Source organism: Eleginops maclovinus, chromosome 1 (assembly GCF_036324505.1).
Source record: "Eleginops maclovinus isolate JMC-PN-2008 ecotype Puerto Natales chromosome 1, JC_Emac_rtc_rv5, whole genome shotgun sequence".
In the NCBI taxonomy this organism is placed as follows: domain Eukaryota; kingdom Metazoa; phylum Chordata; class Actinopteri; order Perciformes; family Eleginopidae; genus Eleginops; species Eleginops maclovinus.
In genome coordinates, this window is record NC_086349.1 from 231,004 (window position 1) to 249,149 (window position 18,146).

An 18,146-nucleotide genomic window follows, 5' to 3' on the forward strand; every position below is an offset into this window, starting at 1 on the left:
TTGCACTACACACTGCTACAATTGTGTACAAAAATGTAACAAGTTAACTGAATCAAATTAAATTATAGAAGTCTAAAAGTCTCCTATTTGCAGGAATAAATTGTTATTTAAACATCTATAACATACTTCCAGAATGTGCGAGTTATGTTATACAAAGAGTCCCACTGTTATAATCTACCCTAATACTGATGAAGAGGCCTTTATAGTACAACAAAAAAGTCAATGTAAAAAATATCTTATCTTAAATATTTAGAGAACAGTTTGTTTAAAGAAATTCCTAGCTGCTCATTTAATTGCCAGCCTTTTCGATTCAGTCTGATTTTTATTTTGTTTTTGCTTGCAGTACACATTCGTTAATATATGGTTACTACCTATCCTGATATGCTTATGCTACATTATGTAACCTTTTACATTTACCAAAACATCTTCCTCATTGCAATGTAGACAGACTATAGTGACAAGCTGAATGTGGCTTGTACATTAACTTATACCAGACTCAGGTGGCCTCAACATCATATTTTTATTCAACAATGAACAATTGATAGAAAAATAACAGAAAACAAATCAATAACAAAGTGGAATAATAAGTCACAGCAAACTAATCTTAACAAGACAATAATGAACACACACACACACACAGCACGCAAATAGCCTCACTGGCACTCCTCAAAAGAGGCAAATCATTTTAAGTTCCTCTTGTCAAGTAACTCCCCACAGAAATGTTCATAATCTCATTGGAATTTGAAATAAAAAAGGAACGCTTCCATCACGAGATGGGTTTCTTCCTCATCCGTGCCGTCATCCGATCTCAGCTCTCTTAAGGCTCTCTTCTGGTCTTCTCCGTCCATCCCAATCACCGCCGGGAGGGAAACTCTGCTGTTAAACGATTGGGTTTGGCACTGTTACGTCCCCACTAAAGTCTAGGGGACCTGGAGACAGTAACACACGACAACCAATTAATGAGCAAGTCAGATTAAATGTAGAAAGACAATGTTTATTTCTAATCACTAAAGAATGAACAACAAATGTTCTTCAGGTGAGGAGGAGGAGGAGACAAGGGAGATTGTGCCAAATAAAAGAAATAAATATAACAAAAACCAGGCCTATCCCTACATCTTCTGAAACAAACTCAACCAAAAACCCTCACTTCCTGAACTACTAATAAGTGGACAAAGCAAAATACAGGGGTGGCAACAATCCGCTAACCTAGTGTGTCTAACATATGTTATCTACGTGATGAGATGTAAAGGGAACCCAAACTTACCTAACTCCTCCACCTCCCACCACACACACAGTCACAACATATAGCACAGGATACACAATTGTCACAATGCTTTAACACGCAGTCAAATTGAGGCTCTCCAGTCAGCAGCAGGCCCAGCAGTGAGACCCCGAGAAGGCTTCCTGGTTGTCTCCTTTATGGCTGGTCCTGGGTGCTGATTGGTCAGCTGAGGTTGAGAGGAGGTAATCAGTCATCAATCAGAGATGCCCAGGCAGGTACTGATCAGCTGCTGATTAGCTGTAGCGAATGACAGGGAGTAGAGAAAAGAGCAGGAGGCAAGAAACAAAAGTACAGCCTGCCCGGCACGTAACACCCCTACACATATAAATCCAAACAGTATGTTTGGACCTGACAATAACCTTTACATAGCACGAGAGTGCATCAGCCAGAATATTATCGGCTCCCTTTTTATGGCTTATTTCAAGGTTGTAGTTCCCAACAATCAATGACCAACGCATAAGGCGTTGATTGTGATTACATTCTTGCAAGAAAAACCAGGGGATTATGGTCAGTATATACCTGAATAGGTTTGACACTGGAGCCAACATAGACCTCAAAGTGCTGCAAGGCAAACAATAGGGCTAAAGCTTCCTTCTCAATGGTGGAGTACTTAACTTGATGTTTGTTAAACTTCCGGGAGAAGTAACTCACGGGATGATCGATGCCCAGTGCATCTGGTTGCAGAAGAACGGCCCCTGCTCCAACTCCACTGGCATCGACCTCAAGCTTGAAGGGTATCGAAAAGTCAGGTGCAGAAAGAACAGGAGAGCAACACAGAATACCCTTAAGGCTTTCAAATGAGTGTTGGCACTTCCCAGACCATACAAAAGGTTTGGAGGGACTGGTCAACGTAGTCAGTGGGGCTGCCACCGAGGAGAAGTTTCTGCAAAAACGGCGATAGTACCCTGCCATTCCCAGGAAGTGGCGAAGTTCCCTCCTGGTGGATGGCACCGGCAGGGAGGCAATTGCCCTGATCTTTGCATCAGCAGGGCACACCTGCCCTTGGCCAAACTGTTGACCAAGGTAGAGGACGGTACCTTTTCCAAACTCACATTTGGCAAGGTTTAGTGTTAGGGATGCAGCCTACAAGCATTTAAATACGTCACTTAAGGTACTCATGTGGCTAGGCCATTCATTAGAATAGACCACAATGTCATCCAGATATGCCTGCACAGGAGTCTGACTCTTCACAGGCCTCACCAACCCAGCGACGCATTAATAGGCCATCCTCGATAATGTAGGCCCTCTTCTTTGACTTGGCGTCTTCCTCACTGGTAACAGAAGAGAGACATTTGGAAAGTGTTTTATCACTTAGCTGGGCTGCCAAGAATTCTTCCCTAGAGGCAGGCAGTTATACAAGTTCTGTGCAGTTACGGGATGATCCAGCACCAGCAGACCGGGCCTCCTCTGGCAGCTTGTCCGACTCAGTCATGACATGAGGAAACTGCCCTGTAGCAAGAAAAGAGTTAGACAAGTCATCTCCATATTTTTTTGACTGGGCCCTTGTAACCACACACGCAGGAAAGATCTCAGGAAGTACTTCAGCTATTTTACCTGCGTCTAAACTTAAATCAGGAGAATGAGTGACCTCCGGTACTGGCCTAACTTTGCCCCCTGCCAAGTCATTACTAAGAATGAAATCCACCCCTTTGATGGGCAAGGCAGGGAGAACGGCTACTTTAAAGAACCCTTTTACAAGAGTTGTGGAAATATAAACATTGTGCAAAGGGGCCGCAACTAGTGTCATGCCTACACCTTGAACAACAGCACTTGAACAACATGATGCCTTCTCTGATGATAGACTGAGAACCTCCTGTGTCCCCAAGTACCTGCACTGGCAGCTGGTCTCCAGGATCCCCTGTTAAAGAAACAAAGCCCTTTGAAATAAATGGTTTGAAACAGGGATCAGGTACATCATCCTCCTGTGATCTTTCAATGTCCGATAGTGACACTTCTTTAATGAGCCCCATGCCTTTTGGCGTTTGTAAACGTAGTGAAGGTTGCTGTTTGCGCTTCAAGGTAAGACACTCTGAAATAAGGTGACCTGTTTTATGGCAGTAGTAACACTCACGAGGCCCCCGAGGAGGTGATGGTGGTCCTCTAGATTTTTCAAAAGGAGTGGGGCCAAGATCAGGTCTCCCAGTTTGAGACACTGCAGCCTTGTCTGGGCGTAAGGAAGAAGAAAACACACTTTTGTGAGTGAGTACAAATTCTTCCGCCAAGACCGCTGCCCTAGACAGTGAAGTGACCTTCTGCTCATTTAGGAATATTACCAACCTTTCGGGCAAAGGGTTCTTAAAATCTTCTAAGAGAAGCAATTGACGAAGAGACTCAAAACGATCCTTCACTTCACTTGCTGCACACCATTTATCAAAGAGAACACCCTTTTCTCGCGCAAACTCAACAAATGTCTGCGTAGCAGATTTTTTGCGGTTTCTGAATTTTTGCCTGTAGGCCTCAGGTACAAGCTCATAAGCACGCAAGATCGACTCTTTAAGCACCTCGTACTGCAAGCTTTCTTCCAAAGAGAGTGACGATACCACTTCCTGAGCTTTACTGACTAATTTGCACTGAAGTAGGATTGGCCACATGTCTTTAGGCCAAATTAGTGCAGTTGCAATTCTCTCAAAAGCACAAAAATATGAGTCAACCTCTGACTCTCTAAAAATTGGTACCAAAGCAATATGTTTGCTAACGTCAAAACATTTAGTATGAGGGTCTGTGAGCGAAGGTATTGACCTCTCAAGTGTCTGTGACAAGGTCTTCTCTGAAGAGATTCTCAGGGCTTCGATTTCAAGCCGCTTCAACGTGATCTCCTTCTCAGCTTCTATCTCTAACTTGCGAATCTGCAGTTTGTGTTCATAGTCTGCTCTACGTGCCATTTCCTTCTCCTGGACCTCCAGCTGAAGACGGGCAAGACGAACCTTCAGTCTGGCATCACTACTTGAACCTAAGCTACCCGGAGAGAAAGCCTCAAACCTACGAAGCGTTGCTGGAAGAGCCTCAAGATTAACCTTGTCCACTCAAGGTGTAGTTAAGATAGCCTGACCCTTCTGTTCTAAAAACGAAGCGCCAACAATGGTTTCACTATCATCAACAAACACATCAGACCTAGGCTGAGTTGACAAGACTGGGCTTACAAGTATTTTTAACTCCTCAAGTTTTTGCAGAACTATCTCGTTTAGCTCTTTTTTTAAACAATACCTGTCTACTGAAATGTTATAGTGAGCTGCAATACATAACAAGTCATCTTTGCGACATGAATCCAACTTATCACAACTTGGATTTTTGATGAAATCCCTTTAATTCAAAACCCATTTTCTCAGCCAAACTGTCACAACTACAGTGACTTCCCAATAGTGGTTGTCTTTAGCTCAGGAAAAAGTATCCCAGACGAGCCCCCATTTGTGTTACGTCCCCACTAAAGTCTAGGGGACCTGGAGACAGTAACACACGACAACCAATTAATGAGCAAGTCAGATTAAATGCAGAAAGACAATGTTTATTTCTAATCACTAAAGAATGAACAACACATGTTCTTCAGGTGAGGAGGAGGAGGAGACAAGGGAGATTGTGCCAAATAAAAGAAATAAATATAACAAAAACCAGGCCTATCCCTACATCTTCTGAAACAAACTCAACCAAAAACCCTCACTTCCTGAACTACTAATAAGTGGACAAAGCAAAATACAGGGGTGGCAACAATCCGCTAACCTAGTGTGTCTAACATATGTTATCTACGTGATGAGATGTAAAGGGTACCCCAAACTTACCTAACTCCTCCACCTCCCACCACACACACACACAGTCACAACATATAGCACAGGATACACAATTGTCACAATGCTTTAACACGCAGTCAAATTGAGGCTCTCCAGTCAGCAGCAGGCCCAGCAGTGAGACCCTGAGAAGGCTTCCTGGTTGTCTCCTTTATGGCTGGTCCTGGGTGCTGATTGGTCAGCTGAGGGTGAGAGGAGGTAATCAGTCATCAGTCAGAGATGCCCAGGCAGGTACTGATCAGCTGCTGATTAGCTGTAGCGAATGACAGGGAGTAGAGAAAAGAGCAGGAGGCAAGAAACAAAAGTACAGCCTGCCCGGCACGTAACAGGCACCATGTTGTTACCTCGATGGCGTCTCTCAAGAAAACTTATTTGTCCTTGAAGAAAACCACAAAGGCATGCAAATAAAACTACTATTACTGAAGGTTTTTCAGTGATAAGTACTCAACACGTCATCACAACTATTTTATCTTGCTATGCATTAAGCCTTCAGCATTACACACACAGAGTACATACCAAGTTCCCAGGTTCGCTCTGCGATTGGCGTTCAGTATTGTCTAGAAAAAATACAGAATGTGGTCTGTAATGCTATGTAATGTAAGGGAATAATGAATATAGTAGTGCATTAGATCAGTCATGGAGTAGGCTATAGATGGTATAATGATGGAGAAATACAGTTAAATGGGGAAATGGCAGCAAAATAGTATCCGTGACATCTCACATTTCAAACCACTAGGGATGTGTATACAAGCATTCACCTTACTAATACAGTACCTGGTCCCATGTGCCATCCCGGGACTGTTTTACAGCGACGTGTTCTACATCCTGAAATATATTTAGAGTGCGAGGGGGGCTAAGAATATAGTCTTTAACAATTGCTTTAAGACAACACCATACATCATATAACACCTCCTACCTGTAGGGTTTTTGTTCACGTAGCCTCTTTCTTTTTCGCAAAGTCTCTTCTGCACACCTTGGTGAGTGAAAGACATACATTACACGTTTTAAGTATTTAAATATATACAGTGAAACAAGTGATGTCAAGAATGTTGATTAAAAATGTAAAACAATCTAAGACACTTACGGCATGGGAAAGTTCTTAAGAAGAATGAGACACCACCATCGCCTTATCTGCAGCATGTTTTATCTCTGACAAATATAGTCATACAGGGTTAACATGTACGCCAAAAAAAACTTGCATCCACTAGTGATAATATATTTACATATTTATACATACCTCAGCGAAATCACATTGCCATCCAATACAATGTAGCCTACAGTGCCTACTGTAAATTCAGAGAAGTGAGTGGTTTATAATAGTAATAGTGATAACAATAATAAAAACAGCAACCCCCCAAAGGATTATATTTTTTAATAGAGAAGACGTGCCCCCCCAGTATCCCCAACAGGACTAGTGAAAAACCATTATCTTACCATCAATACAAACACCCCACAGCTGTTGGAGTAACCCTGCTTTGGTAGGCCCTGTAGTGTGAGGAAGGTATATGTAGCGTCCCCGACTGAAATATGGTTTAACTCTTGAACTGATGGTAACTGTTTAATGTATACCCTTGCTTGTGTAAGAAATGTTCTTTTATTTTCGAAGTCCAGGAGTCGATTTAAAAAAAAAGGAAGTGAAGCTCCTCACATAAGTTTTAAAAGGAGTATTTAACAAAAGGATGGAGCAGTAGGTTTTACAAAAGTTTCACTGTTGTGGCTCAATAGCCCGGTACACACGTCCACAGGCCGCTGAATGAGTGGAGCTCATCAGTAGTTACTGTCTGGCGGTCCAGAACAAAAGAGAGATCGATTTCAAAATACAAACATGTTTTATAGAACCATCCCTTTCCGGCCATACAATAAACAACTTCAAAATAAGACGTGCTCCGGTCTCGTGCTCTCATTGGTTGGTAGCGGGGGCTGGATCCTGTTGGCCGCTTGTTGTCACATGGGGTTCTCCAGACTCTTCTATTGGCTGACGTCGTTGGGGGCGGGTCTTCCTATGACCTCACTGTCGCCATCTTGTTAGTGATGTCCTGAAGCTCTCACCTACGATATTCTATTATGCAATTCTTCTGAGGTTTATCAGTTATTAAACACGCAATAGTATCATTGCAGCATCAATGAGTGAGAGGTAGAGGCGGTGTGTTTAGTATGTAACTCCACGCGTCCTTCTCCCTCTACTCATATATACAATACAATGTTAGCTAGCCTATATGCTATCTGAGGCTAAAAACAACATCCGGTAATACTACCGGAATTGGACAAATATGGTCCGTCCAGAAACAGTGAATTATGTTTTAATGTTCCGTTTCAATATATTTATTATTTCTTACAGTAGCAGTCCTGAAAACATCCCTGTCTATACTCCCCAAACACCTGAATATTCTCCATGGCACCACACAATGTGACCCAACATTTTAGGTTCTAAGGTGAAACTATGCATCCCTTTTAGGGCCTTGAGGACAGTCACAGGATTTTTCTTTTGGTGCTGCTTCCTTTTCATAAATCACTGGTTGCATAACCAGTTAGCGCAGAGATTCAGTTGGCAATGCTCAATACAAGAAATAAAGCAAGAAATCTAGGTGTAGTCCTGGACTCAGACCTGAACTTCAACAGTCAAATTACAACAATCACTAAGGCGGCCTGCTATCACCTTAAGAATGAATCTAGGATTAAAGGACTACTGTCACAGCAGGATCTGGAAAAACTTGTCCATGCTTTTATCCTCAGTATACTGGATTACTGTAATGGTGTCTTCAAGAAATCCATTAGAAAGCTGCAGCTGATTCAGAACCCTGCTGCTCAATCAACTGGTTAATAAATAAGAATAATTATCAAACATAATTTCATCATTTTAAATAAAAGCCCATGATTTAGTTTGATAAATAGGATTACAAGTAATGATTCATTCATGTTAATTCATTCTGTAAGCTTCTAAGTTAAAATAGATATCCTGTCACTTTAAGAAAGTACAGTTGTTTCAGCCAATCAGATTGGCTGTAACGTTTGTTCACGCGTGAAACATCAGAAGAAGAAAACTTTTCAAGAAGTAAGACGCTATACACCGATTCGGTGAGCGATTTGTGTATGTCGCCATCTAGCGACGGGGCCATTGCTGCGGTGTGCGTGCTCAATCATTACACTCATTATCCATTCAACAGTCATTGATGCTATCAATAATAGCAAGATAACCAGAACCCCAAATGAATAAAGTTACTTGGTTGGACGATGTCAGACAGTGGCCTCCAGTTACTGATGAAGGTATCTGAAATTACTGATATTAATTCATGAATTAATATAATTAAATATTAGTAAACGGAAAGTAGAAGGAGATGTAAACACAGCTAGCTTCCGTTGAATTGACTTACTGACCTTAGCATGCTAACTAGCATTTAATCTTTAAGGACAGCCCACGTGATTAAAAAATAATGTAATTATTAATGTTGAATTAAATAGTTGTTTCAGCAATAAGTATGACATATTAAAATAGGATACAGCAAGAAAATAGACTGTCAACACACATCGCTATGTGTTGACGTTTGTTGTAGCTTACGTCTATAGAGATAGACTGTGTTTTATTTGTACTTTGATATTGTTTTTTGGACTGAGAAATTGTCGAGTAGTCTGGGAGTTCTGAAGCCACGTTACGATTGACGAGCCACATTACGATTGATGAGACAAGATGGCGAGCTATACCCAATGAGAGTTGAACCACTATCGAGTGGCATCTTCCAGCTTCATCTGCATTTCGGAGGAGAACACACATCGCTCGAATCAGAGTTGCGGTAGGACTGTTTGGTGCCATCGTTATTTCGACCACAAGTTGATTCCTTTAGTGAGATATTAGCCAACGTGGATGCGGTAAGGGTGGATTCATTCACACCACACGGACTGCACAACGTGGTTAGCATCCATTGACTGCATTGAATGCAGAGTAACGAACTTTAACGTCAAGCTGAAATACATTTACGACGGTTGAATGTTGTTTTGAATTGGCTGAACTGTGAATAGTATCTGAATGTTATTTTCCGGATTTGTTATTTTTTACGGAGCCCCAGATATGACATGGGGGGAAAAAAAATAAGTTGTGGCCACGAAATAGCAATTCGTTTCCCACGAAATACTAATTTGTGGCCACGAAATATTAATTCGTTCCCACGAAAATACTCATTTGTGGCCACGAAATAGGTAGGCTATAACGTGCACGAAATAATAAAACATAGGCTATATTGTCACACAATGGACAGGGTTAGTATGGTAGAGTTGTATTTTAGGCTGGGAATGCAATATAAAGACATTTTGAAAAGCCTGGCATTGCAGGGATTTATTATTAGCGAGAGCATCTCCACAGACTATTAAGAGCCAGGTCGCTGCACCGGTATAGGTTCGACTTGGACGCCGGGATTGATTTCATTGTTGACCAACTGCAAGGCTCTGGAAAGGATCACGGTTATCGGTGGATGTATACGAAGCGTATACAACACGGAATTCGTATCAGAAAAGAAGACGTCAGGATCCTCCTCTCTCTGCTGGGACCCCATTGGTTCACAACTTCGACGGAGCAGACGTCTCTCGAGGAGGCAATATTTTGCTCAGGGACCTAACTTTGTGTGGCACATAGACTCATATGACAAACTAAAGCCATACGGGATATGCATTAATGGCTGCATTGACGGGTTCTCACGCAAAGTCATGTGGCTGCGGGCCGCTCGCACAAACAGTGAGCCGAAAGTCATTGGGGGATACTTCGTGGAGACACTGGAGCGCTGTGGGGGCTGCCCCAGGCTCGTACGGACTGATATGGGCACTGAGACGTGGTTGTCAGAGACATTCAAAGGTATCTACGGAGAGATGACGTGGATGATAGAGCAGCGGAGAGAAGCTATGTCACAGGGGCAAGTACTGCAAACCAGAGAATTGAGAGCTGGTTGGGAGTGATGAGAAAAGAAGGAATCGAACAATGGATCACGGCTTTAGGAGAACTGAAGGATGAGGGATTCTTCTCCGGGGATTTTGTTGACAAAGCTCTGTCACAGTTCTGTTTCATGTCAATCATTCAGGTAAATAGCCTATATTATGATCACAGCAAGAAACACAGAAACTGTACGTTACACACTCTGTAGCCTATTTATTGTTTACAGCAGTCTGAAAACACAAACAGATAGACACATAGGCTACACTTTTAGTCGTAGCCCAGACGGAAACTAGGCTACTTTGCTACTCTGTTGTGGCTGGACTTCCTCTCAGCGGAGACTTGTTGCCACGACAACGGGAGCCCGCAGCAACCCCCCGTTGCTACCTTAGGCCTACTCCATCTAAGGTGGTTATCTTAGTCCAGCCTGAATCAGGTGTGTCTGTCTAATAAATAAACTGATTAAATGATCAGGGTGCCACATGTACACTACCTTACTGTATAACGTTAGGCCAAATACATATTTAAGTCACTGAGTTTATGTTTATTTAATAGGACACAGTGTGATGTAGCTATTCATTCTTTAAACTGTTGTAATAATAAGACACACCACAACGCAATTTAATCAACTTTTAATGCATTGTTATATGCAAAGATCAATGTTTAAAAATGCAGTGTTTCAGCTAGGCCATGTCTAATCATTCTTGTTCCTTCAACAGGAGCTATTAAATGACATCCAGGGTGTTTGGAATGCTCACCGTATAAGGCCCTCAAGAACCCCAACGTGCCAAGTGGGATACCTGATGTCATGTACATGGCCCCTCACCTTTGGGGTGCAGAAAACTGTCTTGTTCCACTAACTGAAGAATCTGACTGCATGTAAACTCAGCTGCACATTTTTAAGTTCAGCCCCATGCGACATGGATTTGTTTGATTTGTGCACAATAATAATGGAAGAATCAAGCTTGGAGTTCTCGTCTACCATGTCCCATGCTGTTGATTTATATATTCAGCTGAGGGACACAGTTCGTCCACAGTTATTTGGGCCAATTTGAGTGGACCAAAGCATACAAAACATGTACAGTGCTTTAGTACATGGCATTTTTGCACACACTTTTCATATTTGTGCAATTATCTTAAGTCTTATTTTGATGGTTGCATCATCAATGCCCTTTATGTTTCCTGTGTGTCTGTTTTAATCACAGTGGAAGATATTAATAAATGCAATGTTTGATCAAGTAGTATGTCCTACCTAACAAATCACAACACATTAAGAAGTGATGTGTAATAAAACTGTATATATATGTGCAAATATCCTCATACAGGTTCTTAACTATGTATAGAATGGAACAGAGAAGACATCAACATGTTGTAACAAACTTGAATGGTTTAATGATCTTTTTTAAAACGTAATTTGTACGTAATAGGATAAGAACAGCCTCAAACTACTGGCTACTGATAGTTAGTTACAAATAGATAGTTACAATAGATAGTTACAAAATAATTGTGGTAAACATCTCTAAAGTTTTAACAACTTGTGTAAACAGCTCAATACATTTTAAACACCTTGAGAACACCACATTCTGGGACCACATTCTGGGGTTGCTATAAACAACTGCAACTGTAATAATAATATAAATCAATCAATTTGACTATGCAGGATAAGAACAGCTGATAGTTACAAGATATAGGCTATGAGGTAAACATCTTTGGAGTTTTAACAATTTGTGTAAACAACTCACTTGCATTTCAAACACCTTGAGAACACCTCTCAAGGCTCATATTCTGGGGTTGCTATAAACAACTGTAATCAATCACCTACACCACATCATTACCCACATTGAGCTTGTGAGAATGTTGTTAAATTCACTGCGAAAATCTGGATAGCTGTAGTAACCAATGGGCAGCTTTAGTACACATCCGCATGTGTGGGACTGTGGTCTGCGGAGGAAATCTGTGGTTTCTAGAACACAATTAGTATGGCCTTATCCAAGACATCAGATCCTGTACAGAACCGCAGGAAAAGCTGAAGGTTCTTGCGATCAATTTCTCCAATGTACCTCTTCAGGTAACGAGAAACTGTTGATTGGGCTGCTGTCCATCTCCTCTGGAAAGTTTAGAAGCGCCTTCACTGTTTTTGCAGTTGGTTTTTTTTGTGCAATGAAATGATGCAGTCCTTCTGGTGGCAGTAAACTAGCTACAGAAACCATAACAGGACGCCAGCACTTAATGACATACATTGGGGCCTGAATAATTACTTTGTGTCCTATTTGTGACAAAACAGGAAGCAGAGTGTCCTTGGTAGGGACTTGTTTACATTCATGTGCATCAAGTACATCCAGTAATTCATCTGTGTCCACAGAATTAAAGTCCTCCAAAGCCTTCTCGAGGATAGATCTTTCCTCATGTGATACGTACAGCAAAAGAGAATCCTTGAAACTACTGGTTGTGGAGCCACACAGCACATCTTCCAGAAATGGTACCGCAAGTTTCACTGGGAAGTAACCAGCTTGTTTCCACCCTACTACAAACACTCTGGCTACAGCCTGCCATTCTTCCTGCTGAAAGTCATGCCTGATGAAGGGGACTTTCACTTCAACTCCAGTGTGCAGCTATCATAAAAATCCATCCAAAATTCTGTCAGGCAGTCTCGCAAGACACCACTTCCTTCCCCCTGTTCAAGCTCTCCATTTGGTAAACGCATTTTGATGCAGACCTCAGATGCCACAATGTTGGGGTCCTTGAAGGCATTGATCATGTCAGTGAGACAGTGACCTCTTCTTACAATCAGTGTTACAGGAGAAGATTGTTGTTCAGAAAGTGCTTGGGCTGAACATCTGGCCATCATCCAGCCTGCCCTCACCTACAAAAATAACTGCATGGGATCTTCGCCTTCGCCCAGAGTTAGCAGACCATCCCATGGTAATGTCTCGTCCAATTCCAACTATCCACTCGTGGAAGCTCCATCATTAATAACATGGTGGTGTGTTGATTCTGAATTTCTGTTCTCCACCAACAGATACTCAACAGCTTGATTCTGGTCAGTGAGATCTACTTCTGAGGGCTGGCTTGTTGTGTGATCATCCTCCACTCCTACTGGGGGCTGCTGTCCCGTTTTCATTTTGGTGCACAGATAAAGTCTTAGGATTTTCAACTTGCTTTTGTTATACAGCTCATCTACTGTATTAGAACATTAATATGTATCTGCGAGCTCTCAATGTGAGTTGAATAGTTGAAAGACTTTTTTTTTTGGAACGGCCATTGGGGAAAAAATATTTTCAGCCATAACTTTGATATCTGCCACTGTTCGTCTTTTTCAATAGAGAGATGCCTGGTTCCTCCACCATTTGCAGACTTCACCTGTTTGTACCTTTCCTCGTCCTCATCATAATCCATCAACCAACCTCCAGTCGTCTCACTTTCGTGTGGCATTTGTATTTCCTTCCAACTTAGATGGTCTCTTTTTTGGAAGCATCCCCTCACCTCCAGACAGTCTTTGTCGTAACCTTGAAAGTAAGGATTCTTTCCTAGATGGTGATTTTTCGTGACAGTGCTGCTTGTCTGCAGAAGGCCACAGTGGACACTCTGTCTCCAACTTTGGGGATGTACTTTGCAGGTCACTGTCTGTCATTAATGGAATGACAGTTTCATCAATCTGGGAAAAATGGAAGATACTCCAATCAATAAATAAATGCATCAATACATCCACATGCATAATATAGAATGTCAATGGATATTTAAAGGAAATTAAGACCTATAAGAGAGTAGGTATTCACATCGTTTGTTTTTCATTTGACGTACTTTTGATAACATTTACATATGATAATGATATGAAAATGATATTTTTCCAATTTAAGATGACTAAAATTATTTTAAATTGCTGTGTAAACACACTTGACTTTTTAATGTATTAATGATGTATTGAGTACATTAAAATATAATAGTCATAGTCAATAGTCAATATTAATCTTATAATAAAAATACACACACACACACACACACACACACACACACAGCGAGAGACAGAGACAGAGAGAGAGCAAGCAAGCAAAGACAGCAGCTGGTGTGGCTTACATTTTCATCTTCAAGTTTCTGAATCACATCTTGCAATTTGCGCTCCTTCAAGAATTCTCGCAGTGGAGTATCCATAGTTGACCTGTAAAACACAGGAAAGTTAAATCAATAGTTTAACAGCATTAAAAAGTAATAGATTTTCCAGATTCTCAATCTAAGAATACTGTTGCTGCAAATACTGGCGGTCCATCTTTCTTCTTTTTTGTGTCATTGTCGTGTGAGCTACTGGGCTGATTTGAATTTCCCTCCTAGGGATATAAGTAGGATACAGTGTAAATGTAATTTACCACTCAACTCACTGCCTCTCATTGATTTTTAAAGGACAGCTGCCACATTGTTGAGCTCTGAAGTTGATGCAGCAGATTTAAACATTCATCTCTGAAGAACAGCATCTGATACTGTCCATGAAATTCTTTAATCTTTGATAAATCAAGTGAAATGTTTTTATTATCAGTAGGCTATCTGTGATAGACTGATCAATGTTCTAATAAGTGTTCTATACAGGACCAACCATACCAACATAACAGGAAACAAAATAGTTTTAAGGAATTGTATCACATCCTCACTGCAGAGACTGATTAATAATATAGTGAACTATTTATCTGCTGTACTTCACCACCACTTTCCGGAGGATGACACTGGTGTCGCCATGACACTGAGTGTCACCATAACACTCCATTCACCGTTACTGTATAGACCGGTTCCACCCCCTTAACAACCGTTGTCAAGACGAACTCAGAGGACAAGCAGGCTCCGAACTCAGAGGGCAGCCCATTGGGATAGCCAGACAGTCAGGTAGCCTATAGCCAAAATGACAACAAGGAAAGGCATGCTGCAGGGTATTTACAGTGCCGCTGCTAGCCATTTTGGTGCCCTAAGCATAATTCTTCATGTTGCCCTCCCCCCCCCCCCCCCCCCCAATAAAAAAACATTATGAGTTGTGATGAGTGAGTGGGGAGGGGAGGGGGGAGGGGGAGGGGGGCACCATCGGTACCTTTGAGTAGTATGCCTAAAAAGTGCCTCATATTTCTATAGTCTACTGAAATAATTTCGGCCTTATAATTATTATGACGATTTTTCATTAGGCTATTTTTGGTGGTGCCCCCTCGACACTTGGTGCCCTACGCACAGCGCGTAATGCGCGTTATGGGAGCGGCGGCACTGGGTATTTACAAACCCTGGTAAACACAAAGCAGCAGAAAATAGGTATAGAGAAAAATTGGACTATATTTCTGGAGTAGACCCATATGAAATTCACAAAACAGAGTTCAAAGACAATCTAGACCTGTGGCCGGACATTACCTACATCCATGTCGGGATGTATTTGCTTTTCAAGGAGAGTAGCTATACACAGTTAGATAGATTACTTGCAAGACTTTTAACAGATAACAAAATGCTCATTGCGAAGGTATGCTAGGAGACAAAGTTTGACATGAGAGCGGGACGAAGCAAGCCGCAGTCAAGCATGCAAGTTTGTTGCTAAAGCGGCGCAACGCAACGTTACTGTTACTATGTAGGCTAACTTATATTGACAGTAGGCTAGATGGCGAAGTAGCCTGAAGTTAAGGACTAAATCGTGTATTCCCCTTGCTCAATCTCTTAATATCTCTCTGGCTATCAGCCCTTCACTTCCATTGCTCAGTTTACGGTTGTTCAAACCGGTTCAGTCGCGATAAACGGAGCTATTACTGCTTGCCTGCAATACCAGCTGAGCGATACTCTCAGACAAGACGAGATTTATATAAAAAACGTCGGGGAAAATGGTTAAAAAGAATACGAAGAGAAGACCTCTTGAGAGAGGACTGTAGCAAAAACTTCAGCCTTATTCGAGTCTGCAGTGATCATTTCATATCAGGTAGAGTTCTAGCCTAATGTCAATGTGTAAATAGGCTAAGTAAGAATCAGTGTTATTATGTTGTAAGTTGCATAAGACATAAAGACAAAAAACAAAAGGATCGTTATTGTGTTGGTTTATTAATGAAAGGTATGCACTTACAATATCACACTCTTGCACTTTCACTCCTGTCAATTTCTTGCAAATCGCACTCCTGGTAGGCTTGTGTTTAGTTGTGTTGTAGCTTGTTAATCCTCCTTTTTGTGAGTCGCTTTGGATAAAAGCATCTGCTAAATGCATAAATGTAAATGTAAGGTGAATAAGATATTGCCTCGGCTAACATAGGTTCGCGGACAATAACGTTTAGATACTGACTTTTTACGCATAGCGATGCTAGCATAAGGATGGTTGGTTTTGATTGAAGCAGGGGGCTAGAAGGCTAGCGTAAGCTAAACCTGGAGAAATAGTCTAATGAAAAACACCACACAGCACATACGTCTACTCCTACCTTCGCAATGAGCAATCTGTAATCATCAAAGTCTTTGCAAGTAATCTCTCTAACCCAGCCGTTGACGAAATGTTGGTAACATTTTTAACTCTTGTAGTTCATTAAGCTCTCCTGTGTATAGCTGCTCTCCTTGAAAAGCAAATACATCCCGACATGGATGTAGGTCAGTGTTTCTCAAACTTTTTCAGACCAAGGACCACTTAACCAATAAAAAAATACTCACGGACCACCTAACTCCCCCAATATCCCAAAACAAGATTCAAGATTCAAGAAGCGTTATTAATCCCGAGGGAAATTGAGGTGCAACAGTTCAATACAAAGAAGGAAGGAGAAATATACACTAAATATAACTAAATATACACCAAATATAACTAAATATAAACTAGGATAAATACAATAGGCCTGCTTACTACTCCAACAGTATATTACAAATTACAGCCTAATAATAACAGCTTTATGTGACCTTCTCTATATCGCTCGTTCACACATTAAATCAACAATACAAATACAACTACGGATTCTACAAGCATTTCGTTCACATGCGATTTAAACGGTAAATGTTGATAGATTTTACACATCATATGAAACATAGACTACATTTATTACTGAGTTTATGTCCGAGCGAACAGAGAGATACGCAAAATGCACCGCATTTAGTACGACACAAACTTCTGCTGTGTATTTTCAAAAATAAAATACAGTAAAACTATGGTTGCAGGCCCAAGTTTAACAAGAATTTAACAATAAACACAAGGTAATTATTTACACTGTTACATTTACAAATAGCATTGTTTACTCACTCATACACTGCGTGTCTCTGTTGCTACCTAATGGGAGGAATGGTGCTGCTTGTGCCGAGACATCAGTGAAACAATGTCTGGATCCAAACTGGAGAGTTTTAGTCTCATATCACAGTCCACATTGATCCTGTTACGCTGCTTTGTTTTCAGACCAACAAGTGTAGAAAAACCAACTTCACAGTTGTAGGTGGTTGGAAACGGCATCAACAGTTTCAGAGCAGCGTCAGCCAGCTCTGGGTGCTCATGCTGGACGTGGACCCAAAAGTCCGTCAAGCTTTTCTCTCTGAAAGTCGTCCTCAGTGTCCCATCAGATGCGATGTCCACAAGGCTGTCAACCTGTCTTGATGGGAGCTTGGAACTGACATGTTCGATGTGCGTTTTGTCCCCAAGTGGATTCCTGATCCACTCATAGTCTGCATCTAGTTCTGGGAAATATCTTCCCAGCTGAAAGTGAAGGCCTTGCAGATGTTCCTTGAAGGCTGCAACTGTGCCGCCGTCCAGCTCTTCATCTGCAGCGAGGAGAAAATCCACAAGCGTCGGAAAACAGTCAAACTCCTGGCGATCCAGACGGACACACCACAATTCCATCTTGAGGCGTGCGGCTTTAATTTTGTCCTGCACATTGAAGGCGGTGACGGCTTTTCCCTGCAGCGCTAAGTTCGAAGCATTGAGTGCGCTAAAGACATCGGCCAGATATGCCAATTTTGAGAGCCACTGGAAATCATGCAGTCTGTCATACAGTTCATCAGTATGATGCAAGAATAACATCACCTCATCGCGCAGTTCAAATACACGGGTGAGAACTTTCCCACGCGACAGCCAGCGAACTTCAGTATGGAAAAGCAGTTTTGTGTGTTCACTTCCCATTTCATCACACAGAGCTTTAAAAAGACGTGTGTTCAGTGCTTTGGTTTTTATTGTATTAACAATTTTCACAGACTCGTCCAGTACTGA

General features: G+C 41.5%; 1 long non-coding RNA gene across 1 annotated transcript; it reads right to left on the reverse strand.

Annotated features, from left to right (window-relative positions):
* Positions 1–583: 583 nt before the first annotated feature.
* LOC134882026 (uncharacterized) lies at positions 584–9,076 on the reverse strand. The gene is made up of 5 exons (XR_010168112.1): positions 6,146–9,076; positions 5,978–6,034; positions 5,578–5,618; positions 1,265–5,243; positions 584–929 (listed from the first exon to the last, which is right to left on the reverse strand). It is a non-coding gene; the product is annotated as an uncharacterized LOC134882026 (long non-coding RNA).
* Positions 9,077–18,146: the final 9,070 nt, after the last annotated feature.